Here is a 10,143-nt window from a genome sequence, read left to right on the forward strand (position 1 = left end):
TTCCAGAAAATTATGTCAGTTTTAGTACCCAGTCATTTAGGTATCTAAAACAGATTTTTGCTAAAACTTTTTATGTGAGAGAATGGTATCTTGGCTTTACGATACATTTCTCTTATTGGTGAGGCTGGACTCTCTCAAATGCTGTTAGCTCATTTCCTCGCGTGAACTATTCAGTTTGAGTCAGAATGTTATCTCTTGGTCAGAGCTGTATTATGTGCTCTGTATAAGGATCTGTTGCACATACACCCCTGGCATGTTTGTTGCCATCGAGTCCGAAGAAAGTTTTGTGATGCCAGAGACAGCTGCCCAGTGGAACGCGTGTCAGATTCTTGGTAGCCAATTGGAGATAACGTTTGTTTGTCCTTAAATAGGTAGCCATTTCTTTGTATCTAAAAGAAAAGCACAGCCGGGCTGCTCCCTGGCTGTGAGTGTGGGAAGAAGACATGGCAAAGTTTTGTCCCTAATGAGAAACGCACTTAGACAAAACACAAAACCGTAGTCCCCTCTCCTGCCTCCGTTCAGGCCCTGATCTTCTTTTGAGTGATCCAGGGGAGGGTGTGGATGTAATGTGATGTCCACAATTACAGGTAACGCTGAGGTCTTCGGGGATGTAGAATACTCACAGGCACAGACGGCAACGTTGGAGAAGGCCGATACTTAGCAGAGTGAACCGTGGAGGCAAGAGCCGCCTGATGGCTTGAGGGGGAAGGTAGTGGCTCAGAGACATCCGGTCCCAAGACAGGGATCTGGGTTTAAATGGCAACAACCCGGTGATGTCCTCAGCTCTCATTGCTGGTGCTGAGACGAGCCATTAGAAACCTAGGCCTTATTAGTAACAGTACGGGATGCAGAGAACCTCATCCTGTCTTTGTTTGAAACCATCTGGACCAAATGACTAGTTAACACTAGATCTCAAGGAGTCTCTCCGATCCCTCGGCACATTTGGAAAAGGGCGTGGGAAGGCCTTACCTCTCTGAGTCGTTTTCGTTAAAATATCTCTGTGATTTAGACGAGAGACTCTGAAAGGTCTTCGGGGACCGTGGGGAAGGGCGCGGTGTCTTACTCTGCTTTCCTGAAACTGGGTCTGCGATTTCCGGGTCAGGGAATCTGTTTCCTTGATATTTATTAAGTCGAGCTTTCTAAAGTCTTCCCGCCGTGTGAGCTGTATGTTAGCTCTGTTATGCTTAACACTGAAACTTGAAAATCGTTTCGATGAAGAGGTTGTTGGGTTTCGAGGTGCAGAGCGAGCCGTCACTTCACGGCTTTTTCGTTCTTTATGGCTCCTCGCTGTCTAGCGGTACCGGGTAAGTCCAGTGAGTTGCGCGCTCCCATGTTTGAGCACTTTGCTAGTTACAGATGCTGAACCAGGCTCGCGCGCGTGGTAGGGAGGTTGACACGTGTAATAAGCAAAGCACAGTGAACAACGAAGCGTGCGTTTGGAGGAGGCGGCTGGCGGGGTCCTTCGCTGTCCCCTTCACCTGTCTGTGCAGCGGGGTCCGTGCCGGCGTCTGGTTCCCGAGTTCAGTCTGTGATGGGCGGTGAGGCAGAGCCAGGGTTTTTGAAATCGCTTACGACCATATAACCTTTGATTTCTACAGTTCGTTCCTCCCGTCTCTTGCTGTTACAGCCAGCGGCAGCCTGGGGCGGCACCGCCCAGAAAGAAATTTGACATAGGCCGTTATGATACAGCCTGATAAGTGTTACAGCACTTACCAGGTTGTACCGTAACTGTCCGTGTATTTGTCTCTCTCCCTCCCTCTGTCGCCTGTTAGGCTGTGACCCCTCGAGGGCGGGGCAGTGTAGTGTCGTCATCTCCAGAGCCCAGCCTGGCACATTCGTAGGCCTCAGGAAGTGTTTATTGGACGGCTGAATGCATGGCTCGCCAACAAACCTTAATCGTGCGCCCGCTAACGTGATCTGCACAGGCTCTGGACTGTCCACTGCTTCAACATGCGTGTGGTCAGAAAGTTGCTATTCCCGTCTCGTGTTTACATGTATTCTCAAGATTTTCTCCTGAGAGAAAGCGATTTTTCTGTTTGGATTTCAGTCCTCGCTATTTACAGAGGTGGCTACTGCTGTTAACGGCTGACGGTCTCCTCCTTGGTGGGACTGTCATCATCACTGCCCGGGGCTTGCTAAATGGCTCCTGTTTGTAGACTCGTACCCGCTTCACTCCTGAGGTCATCCTCCGCTCGCATTCCTGGGGAGGTCAGGGGTCGGCACATACAGCCCACGGGCCGCCTGGTTTTGCTAATAAAGTTCCATCGGAACACGGCCGTGCTCATTTGTCGACGTTTTGCCCGTGACCCCTGGTGCACACTAGCAGCGCTGAGTACGTCAGATCTGGTGGCCCACAGGCCCGGCCCTTTCAGGAAAAAGATCGCCTACCTTGTTGTGGATCATCACTCAACAGTGATGGTCTCATTCCCCTGTGCACTGAGCAGCATCTCAGAAACTCCTTCGATACACCTCATTCATAACTGCTTATGACAAGTCCTTTTCCTAGTTTACAGAGGGGCCAGCTAGGATACAGTTCAAACTAGGAGGTGACAAGGCCTCCCCCAGGGACCTATAGTCAGCTAGACTGTGTGTCGCAATTTCAAGTCTTGAGCTTGAACCCTAGCAATTCCTTTTGTTTTATGGCGACTGGAAGCCCGTGGACATAGTATGCTGGGGCGCCTTTGCCCCTGCCCGCTGCTTTCTGCACAGCTGTTTGCAGCGACAGTGTGGAAAGTAAGGAATGAATGTGGGATAAGTCAGTCAGAGGGTCCGAATGCTGACTTTTAAATGAAGACGTGGGGTGTCCGAAATATTCACTTACTCGGACTTGCACAGGTAGTGAGCGTGGACTTCCAAGAGGTCAGGGCCCTGCGGTGTCCCCTCGCAGCCTGCTGCACGTTGTCTTGGCAACTGCCTGGCGGTATATTGTCATTCACGTCATTTAAAAGACAGGTCCAAGTCCAGTGCAGGAAAGTTACATCTAAAAGCAGAAAGTGGAGAGAATATCAAATGGTCTCATTCTGGGAGGAAAACGGACAGAAAGGCCTTTGAGCCTGATTTCGGAAGCTGCTTAGTCGATTCTCCCTGGCATTTTATTGAGTAAAATTTCAAACATGCATACGGAAAATTTGAAAGAATCGTGCAGTTAAAACCCACTACCTAGATGGTATAATTAACATTTTGCTATATTTGCTTTATTGCCTATTTATCCATCTTCGTTGGGTGCGTTTTAAAATACTTGTCATCCACTGTGAGCTCACCCATAGGTGACCCACCATGGTGCTGAAAAATAGTGTTTTTTTTGATTTGTATCTTTATTTTTCAAGTTGGTGTGGATATCAGTGCAGATATGCCTGGAAATGAGAGCTGTAGGGTGAGAAGCCATTTTGTTTCTGGAAATAGTAGAAGTGTCAAAACTCTTCCCATAATGCATCTCCCTGCACTGCATTTAGTGGCGTGGGGGGCAGCTGGTTCTCCCAGCAGCTTCTGAGTGCTTCTTCGCAACGAAGTCACATCGCAATGCCACTCGCTTGATATTTGGCATTAGCCCGAAATATTCCGAATGACTTTAAATGTTCTAAAGAAACTCTCAAGAAGTACTCTGAGGCATTCTGAAAGACTTAGGTATGGCAGTGTTCACAATGTTGATAGCAGTTGAAACTAGAAAACGTTAACGTATTGGCGAAGAGTACATTTGGATAAATTTTGGAGTATTTGTGTAATAAAGCAACATACAAATTAATTGAAAAAAAAAATAGCCTACAGGGCAGTAGTGTGGTTTCATCTAAGTTTTGTGAACCAGAAATTCATGTTCGTACGTGCACACGCAAGTAAGAGGGAGAAATGTTAAACTTTCTGGGCTCTGTGACTTTCACCGTTTATTCCCTAATGACACCTGTTGACATTCCTGTCCCACCCTTGTCCCTCTGGGCTTGAATAAGCTGAATAATTACTGGCAGCAGCTGCTAGTAATGGCTGCTCAATGAAGCGAGGGCTCAACCGCATCAAGGCCCCTGCCCCCTCCCCCACTACCCAGATTCGTGGTGGGAGAGGTTGGGTCCGCTTGGGTCTCCCGATCGCTAGACACAAGATTTTGCTGGTGGTGGGTGAAACAGTTAAAAATGAGCCCCGAGAAACTGCTCCTGTGTCCCCGTGTGGTTTCCGGGTTTCTGCATGTCACCGCGTAACAGGAAACCCGTGTGCCCTGGCCGGTGCTGCCAGCATCTAAGGATGATAATTAATCGCCTGGGCTTTGGGCCATCGTTGCTGACCTGCCAGGGGTCCAGGTCGCCTTTCATGCTGAGTAGCTAAGAACTGGGAATCTTGGAGGCAATAGGCTAGTTCTTTAGAAAGAAAGGGCCTTGGGGGGGGGTCTTTGGCTTGTCTTATGGGAGGCTGTGGTCTCAGCCCCAGCCCTCCTGGTAGGGCGGTCGTGGAAGGAGCGGACTAGCCCGGGCCACCCAGCTCCTTGTGCTCCTTGCGGTGACACGGGCAGCTGACGGGGGGACAGGTAGATTCTGTTCCTTTTCACACATGGCGGAGGTGAGTGCTGGGGGCAGTTGCGATTTTGAATGACAGGCTTTGTTACCTGCTCAGCATAAACGTAGAAGGAGATTTCGTTCAGTGCTTTTGGTCCGGAGTATAGACTGGTGGGTCATAACGGCCAGACATACAAGGGCTGCTGAGACAGCACGTCACCGCACTCAAGGGTAGGGGTACTGAGGTGTAAAGAGGGGGAGGACTCGCAGGCAGCCGCAGGGTCCGCGTCAGAGCTCACTCCTGCGTCCCAACACTTCGGTGAGTTATTTGGTTAACGCACTTTTATCTCATTTAAAACGGAGGCAGGAATCCTCGTTCAGCAGTAGTTGTCACAGGGGGTGCGGCGTCCTTTGCCACATGAAGAGCGTAACTGCGAAGCGAGCAGCAGCGCCTGCGGGACTGAAATCTGTGGTTTGGGCCGTGGGCTGCCTGACTTGACTCATGTGGTCAAAGTCAAGTTAAAGTGAGATGTGAAACTTCACTGTTCTGTCTTATGTTTTTCCTTCTTCCTTGTCCCGGTACTGCAGGTGACGACGAGTGCCATCAGAAGCCGTGCCGGTCCCCGTGAGGCCACTGGGGAAGTCGGACGGGCCGCAGTCAGCCCCGCGCCGTCCTGGTAAGTGGTCCGTGGCGGTGGCGGGCGCGCCCCGCGCGTGGGACGAGGCAGGGGAGGGGCGGGAGTGGGCGCCGCGCAGCCGCCCGAGGTCGTCGCGCTGTGATATGCGGTCTTTGCAGAGCGATAGCTACTCGCTGGAGAAAGTGGGCTGGAATCTGAGCCATGACTGTGTGTCCTCTAGACTCCCTCAGAGCCTGGGGACGCCACGTGCCACAGAAGTGTTGTGATTCGTCACTGGAAGACTGAACAATGGTGTCCGAGCGCGTGCTCCGCCATGGCGCGAAAATCTTTGATGCTTCAAACCGCCTGGGATGTTGTTAAAAATACCTATTCCTGGGCAGCCAGAAACCGTGTCATCGGTCAGGAGCGATGCCAAGACTTATCTGTCACTGAGTGGGTTCACCAGCGAGCCCGAGTGAGTCGCCGTCGCCGTGGGTGTCATGACGAGGCGTCTGGGCAGCTTCGGGGAGTCGGCGGAGGTCCGGGGGGATTCTCCACGTGCCATGCGAGAAGGGATGGCCGCGACGCCGGACCCCGCCGTCCTTCAGCAGGCATCGATTGAGTGCTTGCTGAGGGCCAGAGACTGTTCTAGATAGTCCCAAAGTTCTGCCATTGTAGAGCTGTCATTCCTGCGAGGGCAGGCAAAGGAATAAACGCGTAAGCGCACAGCGTGTCAGCGTGACCGGTGGGGAAGACGCTCGGGGGGGACCTTGCGTTTCTGTCCGCAGCTCCCGTTCTCGCTTTTTCCCTTTCAGTGCCCGCCGCCGCGTGTCCGTGCGGTGGAGGCGGAGCAGGCTGACTGAACGAGGGTCGTAGACGGTGACAGTGGTCTTTGTCTCTGCCGGAAGCCGTCACGAGGCTGCGCAGCGGACGATGTCTGCGAAAGGCACGCGGGAGACGCCGCCAGCTGCTCCGTGTGACAAAGTGTGGCGAGTAAGGTAAGCAGGGGCGAAGGGCTCACTCGGCCCTGGCTTCTGTCACGGAGGCTCCGGAAATGTCATTTTCGGGGCCTGTACTTTTAAAGCCCACAGGGCGTTCTGCACCACAGCCTTGTCCCCAGTGAACTAAGCGGCAAAGGCGCGTGTCGCACGATGTCAACGTGACGCTGGTCGAGAGCCTTTCTTTTTCCGACACGTTGTCAAGAGGCTCGTGGTTTCCGTGGCAGCGAAGCGTGCGGCACCTCGGACGCGTGACCTCGGAGGCAGCAGGGGTCGCGGCCTTTGCAGCCGTTGGACTCGCGCTCAGTTTGGGGTTCACCGCTCATCTCGACAGCACCCGTAAAACGGCCACGCGTGCCTTACGCTAGCAGCGCCTCCATCCGCACTTCCTCCTGGGGCTACATCATTTCTTGGCATCTGCCACTCTTCATGGAATAAAGGTCACCTTTTTCCATGACGATGGTCTGGAAATGGAGCCCGCGGAGCACGGTGTCCCTGGCGCAGGCTCCCGCGTGTCTGGCTAACTCCTGCGGGAAGACCTGCGTGGACGAGGCGGCACGGGGAACGCGAATGACGGAGAAGCTGGCTTCTAACGCGGAGAAGCCTGTCACACTCGTCGATCAAAGGGAATTCCTGTACTGTGTCTTCCACGGCTCACGTGACATTGCTCGCATGTCGGGACATGAATGTTAACGTGCTCTTTCTCTGCCGGGTCACAACGGGTCATGGAAATCTGGCTGTCGCTTCCTGAACCCCGGGTCTTTCCCTAGCGCTTCCCCGCCCTCCCTGTCCACGCTCCTTCCCTTCGTGACAGCGGGTCTCTGCTCGTTCCTCTCTCTTTCTCTTGGGCTCGTCATCTAGCGGCGTCACATTCCAAAGATCTAAACGGCACTGTACTTGAAGCGGCGGGATGTGGCGAGCCTTGTCGTTGGGCCTTCCTGCCTCCCCATGGCTGCCTTGTCACTGCCTTCTTCGAGGTCACAGGGTCCCCTGGGAAGAGTTCGTTCTCAGAGGGAGATTGAGGTTTGCGAGAGACGGCGCACGGGATGCGGAGGTCGCTGTGACGAGCATTTACTTCCCTCCCACGCAGCCCTTCAGCGTGCGTGCGTCCGTTCGTTTCGTCTCCCGCACGATGTTCATATCGCACAGGTTCCATTCGGCTCCGCTTCTACGCCAAACATGCTGTTAGCCGACAGCCCCGGGGAAATTGCTCTCTGTGGCAGCAGGTGGAAAACGGCAAGAAAACCTGTGAACGAATGCTTTCGTAAATGTTCTTGCCGGCGCGGTGACGGTGGCCACGTCATTGGCACAGGCCGGGCGTCGGCACGCTGCGGCCCCCAGGCCAGCTCCCCGTTTCCGTAAGTAGAGCTCCGTGAGAAGCCAGCCATGCTCATGCACTGCTGTCCACTGCTGCCTTTCGCACTGCCGTAGAGTTGAGTAGTTGACAAGGACCAGGTCATTCACAGGCCCCGAAGCGTTACCACCCGTCATAAAGTTTTCCAAGTGCTGATGCACGTTACATGCGGGAACCACATGTGGTGAATAACTACAGCGGTTCCCCCGTTTTTTCCTTTCTGCGGATCACTTTAAAATGTAGCCATCCTCAAGCGTCCGAACAGTTAGCACTCGTGTTTCCTTATTAGGACTTTGCCCTGTTTTTAATACATCTGCCCTGTCGGTGTCGTGAGAGCAGCCGTACACAGTATGGAAACAGATGGGCAGGGCTGTGTTCCAGTAAAACTTTATTTGCAAAAACTGGCAGCACTTCGGAGCCAGCCCATGGGCCGTAGCGTGCCATCCCCACTGCGGTTTATGGATGCAAAGGGTTCCGAACAAAACACTTGAGACAATACATTAAAGCAAACATTCGGGGTGCCCACCAGCAGATGACTGAATAAGCTAGCGTGGTACATGTATACAGTGGACTATTCCTCAGCCATTGTAAAGAATGAAATCTTGCCATCTGTGACACCATGGATAGACCTGGAAGGAGTTATGCTGAGTGAAATGAGTCAGACAGAGAAAGACAGACAGCATAGGATCGCACTGATACATGCGATCTAAAGAACAGGACAAACAAATCAAAAGGCGAGCTACACTGATTCTCACAATAAAAATAGCTACTCTGCGCTGCAGAGGAATCACCCCAGCTGCTACAACAACCTGCGAGGTTGGCACCATGGTCCACATTCTACTGATACAGATGCCAACGCACTGAGAAGTCATTTATTCAAGGTCACACAGGAAGGAAGTGGCGGAGCTAAGTGCGAATGCATGCTGTGTCATGCCAAGGCACGCTCTCTCGACCACACTAGACTAGAACCTTCAGATAGGCTTTCATTTCTGTACGTACCACACGGATGAGGCTATTTCTGAGCCCTGGCTGTAAGAGTTCGTAGAAGGGATTCACCGTGGGCTCATAGCGTGATGGAGGAAGTCAGTATTTGGGGACGAGGAACAGCTAGATTTTAGCCCTGGAGAATGGGTAGAGGATAGTAGATGGTGCAAAGGTCAGAGGCCCACAGGTGTGCAGGGGGGACTTGTTACGAAGTAGGCGGGTAGCCGGGGACACAGGAAGTGATGCAGATAGTTGGGACTTGATTTGTTGTCAGTAGGTCGAATTGTCCCCCGAAAAGACAAGTTCTGGTCCAGAACCCCAGTACTCGTGACTGTGACTTTATTTGGAAATAAGGTGTTTGCAGTTGTAATCAAGTTAGCGTGAGGTCACACTGGACTCGGGTGGGTCCTCATCCAATGGGACTAGTTCCCTTATGAGCAGAGGGAAATGTGGGCACAGACAGGGAGCCACGCGACGGTGCAGGCAGCTACAAGCCGAGGAGCACCAAGGACTGATGGAAAGAGGCCAGGGAGGGTCCACCTCAGGAGCCTTCGGAGGGAGAGTGGCCCTGTGGGCACCTCGATTTCTAACTTCTAGCCTCTAGAGCTGGGAGATCGTATATTTCTATAGTTTTAAGCCATCTACTTTGTGAAACTTCGTTGTCAGCCTGTGACACAATAGAAGTGTGTGTGTGTGTGTGCGTGCGTGCATGCGTGTACGTGCGTGTATTTCTGCCCCCAGTTCCTGGAACAGAGCTCCTAAAACCCTGGTAATTTCCTCAGTGATCACAGCGCTAGGAGCATCTTTCGTTGTAATGAGGACTCTTAGTGGCTTCCTGGGTGGCTTCTGGATAGGAACTAGTCACAAGAAACACCAGTCACGATGAGATGCGTGGAACTTTCGGCCACATCCGCCATCACGCAGGAAGGGGAGAGGAGCAGGAGACTGAGCGCGCGGTCAGTCCTCCCTGCGCGCCGACGCCTCCATAAGAATCTGAAACGGGTGAGGCTCCGAGACTTTCACGCCTCGTCCCCGTGCCTCGCCGTGGATCTCGCCCCCTGGCTGTCGCGTGTGTTCTTTGTTACATCCTTTATAATAAACTGGTGAACATAACAAAAAGCCGCAGGGGCCGGATTTGGCACATAGGCTGTAGTTTGCCAACCAGCGTTGTGACACGTGCCCCTCGTAACCGGTTAGGCCGCTTTTTCACCTCTAGTCCCTGTTGCCGTCCAGATGTGAGTTTGAAGTTTCTGAGAGCGCCGGCGATGGCCACGCTCCCTGTCTTGCACGGCATAGGTATCACGTTCTGGGATGTGAACGGGATTCGCTCGGCTGGTACCGCGGTGCTTTGACACGAGCGGTCGTAGGGGGCTGCTCTGTCCATCTCGTTCCGTTCTCTGAAAGCGGCTCAACCGCAGCCAGTCCCAAGGCTGTCAGAGTCCCATCTTCTAGCGGGCGTAAAATGAAATTTCATGATATCGGAAGCTGCTTTGCACGACATCTGATCACTACAAATTGACAACGGACCTAATGACAGGTTACTGGCTGGCCGCTTGTGGAGAGAGAATAGTGACTGGATCACATGAAACTCCTGTAGGTAGGTCTCCTGTGGCCCACACAGTGGCTCTTTAAAATCTGGTGGTTACCAGGGGCTCGGGAGACGGGGGAACGGGGGGCTGTCGCTTAATGGGTGTAGTTTCAAAGAGTTCGTG

General features: G+C 52.8%; 1 long non-coding RNA gene across 8 annotated transcripts in view; it reads left to right on the top strand.

Annotated features, from left to right (window-relative positions):
* The first annotated feature begins 143 nt into the window (after positions 1–143).
* Positions 144–10,143, top strand: part of LOC105305068 — a 64,390-nt gene continuing 54,390 nt past the window's right edge. For 5 of the 8 annotated variants that reach the window (XR_002777079.1, XR_002777078.1, XR_002777077.1 and 2 more), the window contains exons 1-3: positions 144–5,155; positions 5,337–5,812; positions 5,911–6,093. This is a non-coding gene — a long non-coding RNA (uncharacterized LOC105305068). Of the gene's footprint in view, positions 5,156–5,274; positions 5,813–5,910; positions 6,094–10,143 lie in introns of all 8 variants that reach the window. The other 3 variants (XR_002777076.1, XR_002777074.1, XR_897054.2) reach the window with 3 other exon arrangements.

Source organism: Pteropus vampyrus, unplaced genomic scaffold (genome assembly GCF_000151845.1).
Source record: "Pteropus vampyrus isolate Shadow unplaced genomic scaffold, Pvam_2.0 Scaffold361, whole genome shotgun sequence".
NCBI classification, from domain to species: domain Eukaryota; kingdom Metazoa; phylum Chordata; class Mammalia; order Chiroptera; family Pteropodidae; genus Pteropus; species Pteropus vampyrus.